Below are 17,833 nucleotides of genomic sequence, written 5' to 3'. Positions count from 1 at the left end.
TAACTTATTTTTCCGACTATAAACCTATACTTTTCTGTTTAGATTCATAAAATAGAGTTCAATATGAAACCATAGCAATTTGATTTACTCAAAACGGATTTAAAATGAAGAAGTTATGGGTAAAACAAGATTGGATAATTTTTCTCATTTTAGCTACGTGAAAATTGGTAACAAATCTATTCCAACCATAACTTAATCAACTTGTATTGTATATTATGTAATCTTGAGATACCATAGACACGTATACAATGTTTCGACCTATCATGTCGACACATCTATATATATTTCGGAACAACCATAGACACTCTATATGTGAATGTTGGAGTTAGCTATACAGGGTTGAGGTTGATTCCAAAATATATATAGTTTGAGTTGTGATCAATACTGAGATACGTATACACTGGGTCGTGGATTGATTCAGGATAATATTTATCGATTTATTTCTGTACATCTAACTGTGGACAACTAGTTGTAGGTTACTAACGAGGACAGCTGACTTAATAAACTTAAAACATCAAAATATATTAAAAGTGTTGTAAATATATTTTGAACATACTTTGATATATATGTATATATTGTTATAGGTTCGTGAATCAACCAGTGGCCAAGTCTTACTTCCCGACGAAGTAAAAATCTGTGAAAGTGAGTTATAGTCCCACTTTTAAAATCTAATATTTTTGGGATGAGAATACATGCAGGTTTTATAAATGATTTACAAAATACACACAAGTACGTGAAACTACATTATATGGTTGAATTATCGAAATCGAATATGTCCCTTTTTATTAAGTCTGGTAATATAAGAATTAGGGAACAGACACCCTAATTGACGCGAATCCTAAAGATAGATCTATTGGGCCTAACAAACCCCATCCAAAGTACCGGATGCTTTAGTACTTCGAAATTTATATCATATCCGAAGGGTGTCCCGGAATGATGGGGATATTCTTATATATGCATCTTGTTAATGTCGGTTACCAGGTGTTCACCATATGAATGATTTTTATCTCTATGTATGGGATGTGTATTGAAATATGAAATCTTGTGGTCTATTGTTACGATTTGATATATATAGGTTAAACCTATAACTCACCAACATTTTTGTTGACGTTTAAAGCATGTTTATTCTCAGGTGAATATTAAGAGCTTCCGCTGTTGCATACTAAAATAAGGACAAGATTTGGAGTCCATGTTTGTATGAAATTGTGTAAAAGCTGTATTCAAGAAACTGATTTCGATGTAACATATTTGTATTGTAAACCATTATGTAATGGTCGTGTGTAAACAGGATATTTTAGATTATCATTATTTGATAATCTACGTAAAGCTTTTTAAACCTTTATTTATGAAATAAAGGTTATGGTTTGTTTTAAAAATGAATGCAGTCTTTGAAAAACGTCTCATATAGAGGTCAAAACCTCGCAACGAAATCAATTAATATGGAACGTTTTTAATCAATAAGAACGGGACATTTCAAGTGTCGCTCAACGAATACACTCTTTGACAACCATGTTCATGTGTACTTGGCGGTGCCATCCAGACGGTGTCTTCACGGCTGTTTGCACTTGTTTGGTAGTGATAATTTATTTGATGACTAGCACTATTTTTAATGGTTAACCATATTGACATGTTTTAGCGTAGTGCGCTGTTTTGGATTTATATTGCTTGTGATGCTAGCATGTATGCGGATATTTATGTAAGTTGTACAAGTAAAGGATTTAGGTATGTATGCATATAAGTATTGCACTCACTAAGCATTGTAGCTTACTCTTTCATTGTTTACTTTTTTAGATTGTGGCACATCGAAGGATAAGGGTAAGGGATTGGATAAACTTGCATGCAGTGGATTTTTAGAAGGCACTTTTTGGTAATGGTCCGGACGGTCATGCTCACTATTGGGTTGTTTTGGTTAAGCAATTGGTTAAACTTATGGGTCTTGTGTACCCGTTGATATAAACTCATAACTTGTTGTATTTTGAAACTTATGTTAATATTTGAGCAAGTAATGTACTCAATCTTGTGTTATGGTGGTTATTATTAATGTTAAAAAAAGTGTGTCATATTTTTACAAGTTAATTGTTAAATCGGTTTGGATCGTTAAATTATCCTTCACTTTTTCCCGCTTTTTAACAACTTCTGTTCGCCAACTAAATGTCTTATTTGGATTAGCTTTTTTGTAATTTCTTCCCTTAAAGTAGATGGTTAAGTTCGCCTACTTTGATTTTTGCGATGATTTCTCGGATCAATGCTTTGCATTCGTCGGTGTCGTGGTCGGTGTCTTCATGGAATTCACAGTCCTTGTCAGATTTTTAGCCATCTCTTTTCTCCATTTTTGCCGTCGGGGTAAACTTAGCTGTGACCGGCTCTGTCAGCAGTATTTCCCTTGGATTCTTGGTCAAGCTGTCAATCAGAGACCCCTTATCAGATGGCTTCTAGCTGACTTATTCATACTTGTAACTGTCAGAACTTTTGTTGTGGTTATTATGGCTCTTGTGATGGATGTCACTTTGTCGTCCACTGTCATGCCGGTGCGGCTTTCTGTTCGACTGTCATCCTCCCATTTTTTCTCATATCGATGATATCTGGCTTGCCTTTCCTGTTTGGAATGTTGGTTTTGCCTTGCTACCGTTACAACATCGGAAATTGTACTCAGGAATATTCCATCGGAGTTCTACCACGAGTGACGGGTGTGCTTCTTTGTCTAGGCACGTTATAAAACCCGAGATCTGCTGTGTTTTCGGGAGGCCAGGAATTTTTTGACATTCCAGCATGTATTTGGTGACGAATTTGTCAATTCCCCCCCCCCCATACATCGGTATTTCACGAGCATACAAATGTATGAATGTGTGCCTTCGAAGGTTTTGGTACTGCATCAGAAACTTCTCCCGAAAATCCAGGAAGCATGTGATGCTGTAAGGTGGTAGTTTGGCAAACCATTCTCCGGTAGCAGACTGCAAAATAGTCGGAAAAAAATGACATGCCACCTTGTCACTCCAATGTTGGGTCTTCACAGCACCTTTAAAATTTTGTAGGATATCATCTGGGTCAGTTGTGCCGCTGTACACCCTAAAGTGACCGGGATGAGGATGTTGTTGGGAAGAGTGTAACCGGCGATTCGCTCACAAAACTTTTGGCTGGTGGCAGACATCTCAAGGGGTCATTTGCTTTGTTGTCAGTTATCAACGAAAACATATTCTCAAGTGCAGTGCCTTGAACGGAAGGTTGCGACAAGGAATAATTATATGCCAGTGGGGCAGCTTGCAATAGGAGTTCGGTGATCCATGCATTGGCGGCACATTTTGTGATGCCTTCGCTCTCCACGCAGATGGATGGTAGAGATCCAACCTACAAAATGTCTAATTCTTTCTCCGATTGTTTACTTGCTAAGGTGGGACTGTCGCCCAACTTGGCTTTCAAATTCTCAATTACTTATTTTTCAACATCTGATGAGATCATTTTGGTGATCATTTCGGTACCATATTGTGATAATCTGATTCAATTCGATCCACCGGTTTTGCGACCAAAAGCACTAAGATCATGTAAAGACCCTACCCATCATTAAACCGATATAATAAATTTTTCTATATAATATCACCATAATTATGTTTTCGAAACACTTCCAACATATCAAAAAGTTTAAACAACTTTAATATGTTAAATACATAAGTTCAAGTATCAAAATGGGCATAACATCCCATGGGTTTCCAAGACCCGTTTAACATAACCAAAAGATAATTTTGACCCAAAGAGTTTAAGTTCCAAAAAAAAGCCGAGCATGACGTTTGGGGTTAAACTATGCAAACTTAGGTCAAAATCCAAAGGTATCTTCCATATGTCCACAAGAGGGAGATTTCTAATCCACAAGCTTACCCTTGCCCTTATTTGAACCTGAATTTAAAAAGAGTAAACAACGAGAGGGTAAGCAAAACGCTTAGTGAATGCAACAATTATATATATACATATATAATCTACTTACTTGCAAACACTTACACAATTATCGCATACATACTAGCAATCTAAATAGCATACAATCTCAATGTACAAGCTAAATGTCCACGACACGTCACAAGCTAGCATTACCAATAGCATAATAACCATCGCAATATAAAATGCTAATACTACTAACACATAACCATGGTTAACCATAATTACAAGGGAATGGTACTCGCGAATGACCAAAGGTGTTCACAACAACCATTAGTTTACATACGCCTTGTATCACTAACCCCTGGGTGGTATCGACGCCTGAACTTTAAACCCATCCGTCACGTGAAATGTGGTATCCACGCCCAAACTTTAAACCCACACTTCACACCCACGCACATATGATGATATGGTATTGATAATGCTAAAAACGAACACACATTTCATAGTATTATCCTTCAAGAAAGACAAGCTTTTAGTTGCAATTGTTCTATTTCCAAGTGATTATCGTTTAAATAATAAAAGGTGAAGACAAAAGACAGATTCGACAATTTGAAGACGCAAACGACCAAAAAGCTAAAAAGTACAAAGTACAATCCAAGTGGTTCAATTTATTGATGAGAAACATCTAAAAGTTACAAGAGTACGAGCCACGAAACGAAAAGTACAAGATATCTAAGCGTACAAAAGGACGTTCGAAAATCCAGAACCAGGACCTGAACCAACTATCAATGCGCGACGCAACGGGCCTAAAATTACGAGTCAACTATACACAAGAATATAATATAATATATATATATAATTATATAAAATTATATATATTATATTATATAATAAATAAATCAAGAGCCGCCATGTTTTTGGAAGCATTTGGAGCTGGAAAAGAAGGCCATGCGATCGCATGGACTAGAGGAACAAAATCCATGCGATCGCATGGAGTGAGATGTCATGCCAGGTCTATAAATTCAGCATTTTTCGGACGAGTTTGATACACCATATTCAATCTTATCTCTTACTCTCTCAATATATATTTATATTTATATTTTAATTTTAATTTTAATATAGAGATTTACAATTTGAGGTAATTATAAATAACCACATACACTCGATTGGATACGAAGGGCGGGATATTTATAAATACTAATAATTGTTCATTTGACCGGACACGGGGATGGATTAATTGTCAATGGACTCATTAAAACAGGGGTAGATTACATACAAGGAAAATTGGTGTAATTGTTAACAAAGTATTAAAACCTTGGATTACACGCAGTCGATAACCTGGTGTAATTATAAACAAAGTATTAAGTCCTTGTTACAGTTTAAGTCCCCAATTAGTTAGAATATTTGACTTCGGGTATAAGGATAATTTGACGAGGACACTCGCACTTTATATTTATGACCGATGGACTGTTATGGACAAAAACCAGATGGACATATCGAATAATCCAGGACAAAGAACAATTAACCCATGGTAATAAATTAAAATCAACACGTTGAACCTCATGATTATGGAAGTTTAAATAAGCATAATTCCTTTATTTTATATCTCATAGCACTTTTATTTATCGTCATTTTAATTATCGCACTTTTAATTATTGTCATTTACTTTACGCTTTAAATTAAGTTATATTTATATTTAATATTTTACATTAGGTTTTAATTATGACTTAAGACATAAAATCGACAAACCGGACACTAAACCGTAAAAACCCCCTTTTACAATAATAATAATACTGCTTAGGTTTTATCTTCACTAATAATTCGACGCTCTAGTTTTTAGGACATAGATTTTATCTTCAAAATTTCGAAAAAAAATTATTTAAGCGGTTAAATTGATAGACATCCAAAATTTTCTGGTTCGTAGTAATAGTTGGATTTGTTAGTGGCGAGTTGTGGGCTTCCGATTTAAAAGGGTCCTGGCTACCTGCTACATCTATTGGCTATTCGAAACGTGGGCAAAATCAGAAAAGTCTATTAATTTGATAACTTATATAATTTTTTATTTTTATAACTAATAGGATATTCAGTGAATGCACCGAGCAAAACGTTCACCATCTTTCATACGTTCACCACCTGTAGCTCGATCAAGACATCTAGCCAATATAATCGCCGCTGATTTTTCTTTAGAATCATCATCTAGTCGACCAAGTACTCCAATTCAAATTTCGGATAATCCATTTTTTGAACCCGATCTCACAATTGAGAACCCGGAAGATATTCAGGGACAATTCAGAGATCCTGAACCACTAATCATTCCTCCTGAACCACAAATTACTCATTCGAAGATTTTCGAGGAAGAAACCATTAAATCAGAATCCTCTAATGATTCAGATTTAACAAATTCAATCATGGAAAATCAGGAACTTCTAAGTATGGAAGATTGAATGAGAGCTACACGCACGAGCCAAGGTCATGCCATTACTCAACCAGATATTAAAGCGCCAGATTATGAAATCAAAGGACAAATCCTACACATGGTAACTAATCAATGCCAATTTAGTGGTACGCCGAAGGAAGATCCAAATGAACATCTTCGTACCTTTAATAGGATTTGTACTTTATTTAAAATCAGAGAAGTTGAGGATGAACAGATCTATCTCATGTTATTTCCCTGGACTTTAAAGGGAGAAGCCAAAGATTGATTAGAATCTTTACCTGAAGGGGCGATTGATACATGGGATGTTTTAGTTGAAAATTTTCTTAAAAGATTCTTTCCGGCATCTAAAGCCGTGAGACTTCAAGGAGAAATTGTTACGTTCACACAAAAGCCAAATGAAACTCTATAAGAGGCGTGGACAAGATTTGGAAAGTTGTTGAGAGGATGTCCTCAACATGGTTTAGACACTTATCAAATAATACAAATATTATACCAAGGATGCGACATTACTACACGAAAAGACATCGACATAGCAGCTGGTGGTTCCATTATGAAGAAAACCGCAACTGAAGCTTACAAAATTATTGATAACACAGCCTCCCACTCACATGAGTGGCATCAAGAAAAAGACATCGTTAGATCATCTAAAGCTGCTAGAGCCGATTCTAGCCATGACTTTGATTCCATTTCTGCAAAGTTAGATGCTTTCGAGAGACGAATGGAAAAGATGACTAAGGATATTCACGCAATACGAATTAGTTGTGAGCAGTGTGGAGGATCACATTTGACAAAAGATTGTCTCAGTATTGAACAAACAATGGAACAAAGAGAGAATGTTTCATACATGAACCAAAGGCCTGGAAATAATTATCAACCGCCAAGACTGAACTACAATCAAAATCAGAAATATAAGCGAAATATTTCATACAACAACCAACAAGGTCCTAGCAATCAACAAGTATCTAATAATACTTACAACCAGCAAAGACCTATTTTTCCAAATAAACTACCACAAACCGATGATAAAAAGCCAAATTTAGAAGATATGATGTCGAAGCTAGTTGAATCTCAAACGCAATTTTTCACATCTCAGAAACAAACTAATGAACAAAATGCTCAAGCATTTAGAAATCAACAAGCTTCTATTCAAAATCTGGAACAAGAAGTAAGTAACCTAGCAAGGTTGATAGGTGAAAAAAAATCAGGGAGTCCACCTAGCGATACAAATGCTAACCCCCGAAATGAAACAGCTAAAGCCATTACCACAAGAAGTGGTATTACACTTAAACCATCTGAAATACCTGTAATTTCTGATGACTCTATTCCTACTACACAGGCACCACAGCCTAAGCAAGAGAAGGAAACAGAACCGGTAATTGAAAAGGTTAATGAAGATAACACAGTTAAGGCGAAGCCTTATGTTAAACCATACCAACCACCGCTTCCTTACCCGAGTAAAATGAGAAAAGAAAGACTTGAAGCAGAGCAATCCAAATTTTTGGATATATTTTTAAACAAATAAATGTCAATCTTCCTTTCATTGATGTGATTTCAGGAATGCCAAGATATGCTAAATTCTTGAAAGATCTAATCACAAATAGAAAGAAAATGGAAGAACTCTCGGCTGTTACAATGAATGCTAATTGTTCTGCAGTGCTGTTGAATAAGATGCCAGAAAAATTATCAAATCCAGGAAGTTTCACAATTCCATGTTTTCTGGGTAGTCTTAATTCAATAGAAGCATTGGCAGACTTAGGTGCTAGTATAAATTTAATGCCGTATTCACTATACGCTAAACTAGACCTTGGAGATTTGAAACCAACATGAATAAGCATACAACTAGCCGATCGATTAGTAAAATATCCTAGAGGGATAATGGAGAACATGCTAGTTAAAGTTGGTACTTTAGTATTTCCAGTAGACTTTGTTATTCTAGACATGGAAGAAGATTCTCGAGTTCCTCTCATATTAGGAAGACCATTCTTAAACACGGCTAAAGCAATAATAGACGTGTTCGGTAAGAAACTGACCCTAAGTATAGAGGATGAGAGTGTTACTTTTTATGTGGATAGATCCATGCAACAACCGCAATCTGCAAATGATACATGTTATTATGTTCAAACCATAGATTCACAAGCAGAATTGTTACAAGAATTTCTAAAAATACAAGGAACAGGAGAATATTCTTTAGGAGAAGGAACTGAACCAATTGATGAAGCTGAAATGTTAGCCGCACTCATGGCTAATGAATACGAACCAATAACAGAAGAACTTCAAATGTTAAAAGAGGAAGACATATATCAATACAAGTCATCGATAGAAGAACCACCGATATTAGAGTTAAAGTCACTTCCAAACCATTTGGAATACGTTTATTTACATGGTGAATCTGAATTACCTAAAATAATATCGTCTTCTCTTACGGATAATGAAAAATCTCAACTCATTTCTGTGCTAAAAGCTCATAAACCAGCTATTGCATGGAAGATTCATGACATTAAAGGCATAAGTCCTTCGTATTGCACACAAAAAATACTTATGGAAGAAGGTCATAAAACCTATGTGCAATGCCAATGAAGACTAAATCCTAATATGCAAGATGTTGTTAAGAAAGAAATTATTAAACTGCTAGATGCAGGTTTAATTTATCCAATCTCTGATAGTCCATGGGTAAGCCCAGTTCAATGTGTACCTAAGAAGGGTGGCATGACTGTCATCACAAATGAAAAAGATGAGCTTATTTCTACTAGGACTATAACAGGATGGTGTGTCTGTATTGATTATAGAAAATTAAATGACGCCACCAGAAAAGATCACTTTCCCTTACCTTTCATTGATCAAATGTTGAAAAGATTAGCTGGGAACAGTTACTATTGTTTTCTTGATGGTTTCTCCGGATATTTTCAAATTCCAATCGCACCCTAGGATCAAGAGAAAACCATGTTCACGTGCCCTTATGGTACTTTTGCTTACAAACGCATGCCATTTGGACTTTGCAATGCCACTGCAACCTTTCAAAGGTGCATGATGGCGATTTTTCACGACATGATAGAAGAATGCATGGAAGTTTTCATGGATGACTTTTCAGTTTTCGGTGATACTTTTGAAACTTGTTAAGTTAATCTTGAACGAATGCTTATTAGATGCGAGCAATCAAATCTAGTACTTAATTGGGAGAAATGCCATTTCATGGTTAAAGAAGGCATCGTTCTTGGTCATAAACTTTCAAATGAAGGAATTGAAGTGGATAGAGCTAAAGTAGATGTAATTGCTAAACTTCCACATCCTACCAATGTTAGAGGAGTTAGGAGTTTTCTAGGGCATGCCGATTTTTACCGACGTTTCATAAAAGATTTTTCTAAAATTGCCACTCCTATGAATAAACTCCTAGAAAAGGATGCTCCATTCATCTTCTTGGATGAATGCATCAAATCTTTTAATATTCTTAAAGAAAAACTCACTAATGCGCCAATCATGATAACTCCAAATTGGAATCTACCATTTGAACTCTTGTATGATGCAAGTGATTTTGCAATGGGAGCCGTTTTAGGTCAAAGGATTGAAAAAGGATTTCAACCTATCTATTACGCTAGTAAGACATTACAAGGAGCACAAACGAATTACACAACTACTGAAAAAGAACTCCTTTATATTGTCTTTACTTTTGACAAATTTCGTTCATATCTCGTTCTAGCTAAAACGGTGGTCTATACCGACCATTCTGCTCTTAGATACCTATTTTCAAAACAAGATGCCAAACCACGATTAATCCATTGGATCTTACTCTTACAAGAGTTCGATATTGAAATCTGAGACAAAAAGAGAGCAGAAAATCTCGCCACTGATCATCTTTCTCGCCTTGAAAATCCTGAATTAGAAGTTCTAAATGAATCGGCTATACAAGATAACTTTCCTGATGAATATCTATTGAAGATCGATTATAATGAAATTCCATGGTTTGCAGACTATGCAAACTACTTAGTATGTGGATTCCTTGAAAAAGGGTTGTCGTACCAAAAACGAAAGAAATTCTTTAGTGATATAAAAAACTATTTTTGGGAAGATCCACATTTGTTTAAAAGTTGTCACGATAGAATAATACGCCGATGCGTATTCAGAGATGAAGCTAGTCAAATCTTAAACCATTGTCACACAGGACCAACAGGAGGGCATTATGGGCCTCAACTCACAGCAAGTAAAGTCTACGACGCTAGATTTTATTGGCCTATAATTTTCAAAGACGCACACCTTCTTTGTAAATCCCGTGATGCATGTTAAAGGGCCGGAAAAATAAGTCAACGTGATGAAATGCCACCAAATGTCATTCAAGTATGTGAAGTATTTGATGTTTGGGGTGTTGACTTTATGGGTCCATTTTCAAAATCTCATAATAATCTCTACATTCTCGTTGCCATTGATTATGTATCTAAATGGACGGAAGCACAAGCTCTCCCAACTAACGATGCACGAGTTGTAGTCAACTTTTTAAAACTTCTTTTTGCAAGGTTCGGAACACCGAAAGCTTTAATAAGTGATCGGGGTACTCATTTTTGTAATAATCAACTTGAGAAAGTTCTTAAAAGATATGGAGTAACTCTAAAATCTCAACCGCTTATCATCCACAAACAAGTGGACAAGTTGAAAATACCAACCGAGCTTTAAAACGTATTCAGAGAAAACTGTAGGGTCAAATCCAAAAGAATGGTCCATGAAATTGGAGGATGTACTCTGGGCTTTTAGAACAGCTTACAAAACTCCAATTGGCACCACACCTTTTAAACTTGTTTACGGAAAGGCATGTCAACTTCCAGTAGAAATTGAGCACAAAGCATTTTGGGCTTTGAAGACATGTAATCTTGATTTACATGAAGCTGGACATCTACGGTTAAGTCAACTAAACGAATTAGAAGAATTAAGACATGAGGCATATGAAAATTCGTTAATCTATAAGGAAAGAACGAAGAAATGGCATGATAAAGGAATCAGAAGTTCAAAAGAATTTAAGGAAGGAGACAGAGTTCTTCTTTTCAATTCACGATTCAAGCTATTTCCTAGAAAATTGAAATCAAGATGGTCTGGACCATTCATAGTTAAAAGAGTTTTCCCATACGGAACAATAGAGTTAATGAATTCAAACGGGATTGAATTTAAAGTTAATGGTCACAGAGTTAGACATTACATAGATAATCCAATGGAAGTTGAAGATAAAGTTAATCACAATTTTGACACCACAGCTAACTAAGTGTGGGAAGATTCGAATGTTTTAAGATCCTGTATTTCTGTTAGAGTTAGATATTATGTTTTCGTGTAGTTTTCGAAAATAAAATCCGAATGGTCTTTCCCTAGCAGACCCTAAAGAACTAGTTTTCTCCCTCCATTCTGAATAACTATACATATATATACAAATATAGTTTAAAATATATATAGCATTAAACTCAGCTAGCTCCCTGTGGAACGAACCGGACTTACTAAAAACTACACTACTCTACGATTAGGTACACTGCCTATAAGTGTTGTAGCAAGGTTTAGGTATATCCATTCAATAAATAAATAAATAACTTGTGTAAAATTGTATCGTATTTAATAGTATTTCTTAGTAAAATTAATAGTATTACGTACTACACCTTGCACACATCAGGTATCAACGCCAGAACTTTAAACCCATATCACATGTCGACAAGATGTGGTATCAATGCCCGGACTTTAAACCCACATCGCATCCCACACAATTAAATACAATATATACATACACGTATAGTTATTCCACTCACCTTATGATTTTGCTGAAAGTCAATACCAAAATACCGCAACCTTTAATGCAATGTACCTATTACATTAATTATACAATTAATCACACAAACAAGTTGGACTACATACCAACTCAAAACCCCTATTGTAATTATGACCCATAGTGCAAATGTGAGCCATTTGCACTACCAATACCCACACTAGGCTAAGACTACCCTAAATCACTAATAACTACTGATTATAGTCCAAATACACTAACTAACACAAGTTTTGAATATTTAAGTTCTCATCTTGTTAGTTGGGTCACACATCACCCATTTGACCCATTTAAAGGACAACACTTAAATTTGGGTCAATCATGAACCCTAAAAACACCCATTCACTAACACATAAGTGTGCTAGTGATTTAACAATAATTTAAGACTCACAAACCCCAATTTACAACATCAAACCCTCGATTATGAATATTTGGGTCTATTTACATAAATCTTACCCAAAACAACACTTTATCAAGGAAATGGGGCTTACGCCCAATACATAACCAAAACCATAGCCATAACTCAAATTAAACAATAGACCTTGGAATTGGAACTTAGCATAACATCGAAAGATGGTTAGCAAGTGGATTCAACAAAAATCCAACTCCAATTGGTGAGAACTAGCTTCTCCGCGATGATTATGGTCGCGACAGCGATCCACCAAATCGCAAATCTGTAAACTTCTACCATCCCATCGCGATCGCAATGGTTTGGGTTGCGACCGCGATCCTCTACTAATTCGGCATTTCTTCTTTTTGATCACTTAAGGGTCAAACATGGTCAATTTTGCATTCTAAAAGATCGGTACATACCATGGAACTCAAAAGACGTCCAAAGCAACACTTTTATGAAAAACTGGGTATTAAAACTCTCCCCCACTTGAATCGGATTGCGTCCTCAGGATGTAAGTCGCATGATAAGCAAGAAGATACACCAACACGATCTCTTTGGGTTCACATGTAAACTCTGAATCCTTTATATTTCGCCATTACACTTTATAAGTTCTCAGTTCTTTATTACGCAACAACTTGACCTTTTCATCAAGGATGGCCATCAGTTCTTCAACGTAATCCAATTTGTTGTTTAGAGTAATTTCGTCCAATGGCACCCACGTCGAGTCATCCGCAAGACCCTTACGGAGGTGGGAAACAAGGAATGTGTTATGAATTGTCGCATGTTCTTCGGGTAACTCTAATTTGTAAGCAACCTCACCAACACGAGTTAAAATTTTTGAATGGGCCAATAAACTGAGGAGCTAACTTTTCCCACTTCTAAAATTGGATAATACCCTTCCATGGCGAAATTTTGAGCATCACCATGTCACCTTCTTGAAACTCAATTGGCCGCCTACGTTTATCGGCATAAGACTTTTGTCTATCTTGTGTCACCTTAAGTCGAGCCCGAATCATTTCAATTTTACTATTAGTCTCTAGCACCAAGTGTGACAATCCGAAAATTTCTGACCAAATTTAAACTTAATCTTTATATGTTTCCGACACAATAAGCAAAGTCGGTAATGTTGAGTCTCGAAAATTTTGAAACTATAATCATGTAATCAATTACCCTTTAACTATGCTCTACGATTCACGAAAAATTGTGTAAATAGATATGTATGTATATATATATGTGTATATATTAAATTAAGAAATATTAATAAAACTTTAAACGGTTTGATTAATACGAAAATAAGTTATGAAATTTATTATATGACTTGAAAACGTTAACAAATTATTAAATGTATAATACTTTACATGGAACGTATTTATTTTAATTTGTGTTTAATATATTTATCGATAGGATTAAAAGGTAACATCAAACGATCTAATTAACGGATATATATTATTATAAGTCTCAGTTGTGAGGTCCACGTCGATTTGAGAAATCTTTCCTTTTTAACAATATTCAGAAGAAATGGTAAAGTGATCTTATAAAGAGAACAAAGTGTCAATTAACGAGTGTTAGACAAAGATAGTGGGGATTTACTGCTTAACTTTCAATGTCTACTTTACAATAATTTCTCGTATATGTTGATAAGATAATCATTAGAATTAAATATGTAAAATAATATACAAAGTAATAAAGTACTGTTAAAATGAATATATATATATATATATATATATATATATATATATATAATTTAATATGTATAAATGGTTATATTAGTATTATTAATATTATTATTATTATCATTAATAATATTAATATTATTATAATTAATAGGATTATTATTATCATTTTTATTATTAATTATCATTATCCTTTTTAATAATATTAGTTACTCAGTATCATTATAAGTATTATTATAAAATTTATCATATTTTTTATTAAAATTTTATTACTATTATTAATATTATTGTAAATATGAGTTTAATTATTAATATAATTATTATTATTAGTAGTATTATTTTTATTAATATTATTAATTATTTTTATCAATAATATTATTATTATTTCTATATTTATTATTATTAGTATTTGTATTATTATTAATAATATTATCTGTATTATTGTTATTAACATATTTGTATTTATATTTATTATTTATTAATAATTAATATTAACAATAATATATAAGGATATATAATTACGCGTGTTTACTTACAGATCATTAGCAGATATATTTTTTTTTTCTACTTCTTTCTCGTGAACCTCTATCGACACACCCAGTCCATGTACAAATCGATCATCTAGTTATCTGTTTTAATCAATCAATTACCACCATCATTATAAATCACACTGCTAATCTCTGTCGATAATTGGAAAATCAAACAGAAGTTTTATACTACGAGCCAATTCATCTGTGCAAGTCAGCAACTAATAAAAATCAAATCAATTTATAATTCTAAAAATGCAGAAGTGTTCTAAATCATGTCGTGAAAGTTTCTCCAAATTCTCAGGTTTTAATTCACCAAATCAAATTCGAATTCAAAGAGTCAAATTTCGAATCAAAAGTCAACTGGATTTTTATTTCTCAAAATTCAAAATTTAGAAGTTGTTTAAATTAATAACTTACGAGTATTGTAATGATGATTTGAAGTAGATCTCATGAAGAAATCACGATCTAAAACTCTTTAGATATTGAGTTCAATGATTGAGTTCAATATATATTATTTTTTTTACGAAAACTGAAGCAGCAGCAATTTTTTTTTTAGTTTTATTATTTTTACGTTTGTTAATCTAATATCGCACTCATAAAACATTTATGAATAAATTTTATATCTTAAAAAAATCAAAGAAAATCTTTGTTGTTAAATAGCGAAGCCCTGGTCGACTAGTTGGATTGGAAGAAGAAGAATGGGGAAATGAAATATATACCGGTTATAATTAAATCATATGGGTCTAATTTTGGAAAAAACGATAATGGTGCAATGGTTTAGGGGGTTTGCGTATGAGCGGGAGGTCACGGGTTCGAGCCTAGTCCATGACAATTTTTTTTTAGGAAAAGCTTATAAGGGTATACACATTTATTTTAATTCTATTATTATTATATTGGTTATTAATAATATTGTTATGATTATTATTAGTTATTAATGTTATTATTACAATATTTATTACAATTATTATAAATATTAATATTATTAAGTATAAGTATTAATATTATTATTAGTACCATTAATCTGATTAGTATTATCATTATTATTATTATTTTTATTATTATTACCAGTATCATTATTATTATTAAAATAATAATTAGATATATATATATATATATATATATATATATATATATATATATATATATATATATATATATATATATATATATATATATATATATATATATAAAACCTTAGTTAGAACAGATAAACTAATTCTATTATTATATTTTTAATAAGTATTAATTAATTATTCAAGATATATAATATAAGTATATCTAAGATATTTATTAAACATGACATATGAATCATTAAATATAACAAGTATATTAATATTATTAACTTGTTATATGTTTTAATACATATATGAATGATATAGGTTCGTGAATCCAAGGCCAACCCTGCATTGTTCAGTTGTTCAATGTCGTCATGTGTATTTTTACTACAAAATACAGTATAGTGAGTTTCATTTGCTCTCTTTTTAAATGCTTTTGCAATATATATTTTTGGGACTGAGAATACATGCGATTTTATAAATGTTTTACGAAATAGACACAAGTAATCGAAATTACATTATATGGTTGAATGAGCGAAGCCGAATATGCCCCTTTTAGCTTGGTAGCCTAAGAATTTAGGAACAGACCCCCAAATTGACGCGAATCCTAAAGATAGATCTATCGGGCCCAACAAGCCCCATTCTGGAATTTGGAATGCTTTAGTACTTCGATTTTATCATGTCCGATGGGTGTCCCTGAATGATGGGGATATTCTATATGCATCTTGTTAATGTCTGTTACCAGGTGTTCAATCCATATGAATGATTTTTAAACACTTACGAGTGTATGATTACTAAATAAAGGAAATCTTGTGGTCTATTAAAATGATGAATGATTATGATAAACTAATGAACTCACCAACCTTTTGGTTGACACTTTAAAGCATGTTTATTCTCAGGTATGAAAGAAATCTTCCGCTGTGCATTTGCTCAATTATAGTTGGATATATTATGAAATGGTATGCATGCCGTCAACTTTCGATGTAATGAAAGTTTGTCTTTTAAAAACGAATGCAATGTTTGTAAAATGTATCATATAGAGGTCAAGTACCTCGCGATGTAACCAAATGTAATGTATTGGCCCGGATGGATTAGAACAGGTCATGAAACCAAGTCGGTACTCCCGACTTATTTTTGTCCCACTTCACCCCAGCAAACCGGGGTTCGACACTTCGCCGATAAAGCATCTCATACGGCGACATCCTGATACTAGCATGATAACTATTGTTGTATGAGAATTCCACCAAAGGCAAGTGCTCATCCCAACTATCACCAAAATCAATAACACACGCCCGTAACATGTCCTCCAATGTGTAATTCGTATGTTCGGTTTGATCGTCCGTTTGAGGATGATACGCCGTGCTCATTTTCAACTTTGTGACCATATCTTCATGGAACTTATTCCAAAATTGAGATGTTAAACGAGTATCTCGATCCAAAATAATAGATATAGGAACCCCATGTATCGATATTACCTCCTTGATAAATAACTTCGATAGTGCTTCTGATGAAATTGCCTCTCGAATGGGATGAAACAAGGCACTTTTCGTCAATCTATCAACTATTACCCAAATTTTATCGAATTGGGTCCTCGCCGTCTTTGGAAACATTGTAATGAAGTCTATGGTAATGTGCTCCCACTTCCACTTCGGGATTTCTAGCGGTTGCAACATACCATACGGCTTTTGGTGCTCGGCCTTAACTTATAAACACGTAACGCATTGTTCAAAATACTTCACAATGTAACGCTTCATTCAGGGCCACCAATAATCTTTCTTTAAGTCAAGGTACATCTTTGTCGCACCCAGATGAATGGAATACTTTGACTTATGTGCTTCATCAAGTGGCAATTATCGGTAATCACCCATTTTAGACACCCACACTCTACCTTGAAAGGACAACAATCCATGCGGTCCTAATTTAATTGACTCCGTTTGTCCCTTAATTCATTCTTCATGCTTGTTATTGACAAAAGCTTCAATTTAAATCTCACCAAGCTTTACAAGGAAATCGTTAGTAATAATCATGTGCAATGATTCCACTCGTATCGACAAATATTGACTCTTTTGACTCAAGGCATCCGAAACAACAT

This window comes from Rutidosis leptorrhynchoides, chromosome 6 (assembly GCF_046630445.1).
Source record: "Rutidosis leptorrhynchoides isolate AG116_Rl617_1_P2 chromosome 6, CSIRO_AGI_Rlap_v1, whole genome shotgun sequence".
Lineage (NCBI taxonomy): Eukaryota > Viridiplantae > Streptophyta > Magnoliopsida > Asterales > Asteraceae > Rutidosis > Rutidosis leptorrhynchoides.
Note: the sequence above shows the minus strand (reverse complement) of the source record.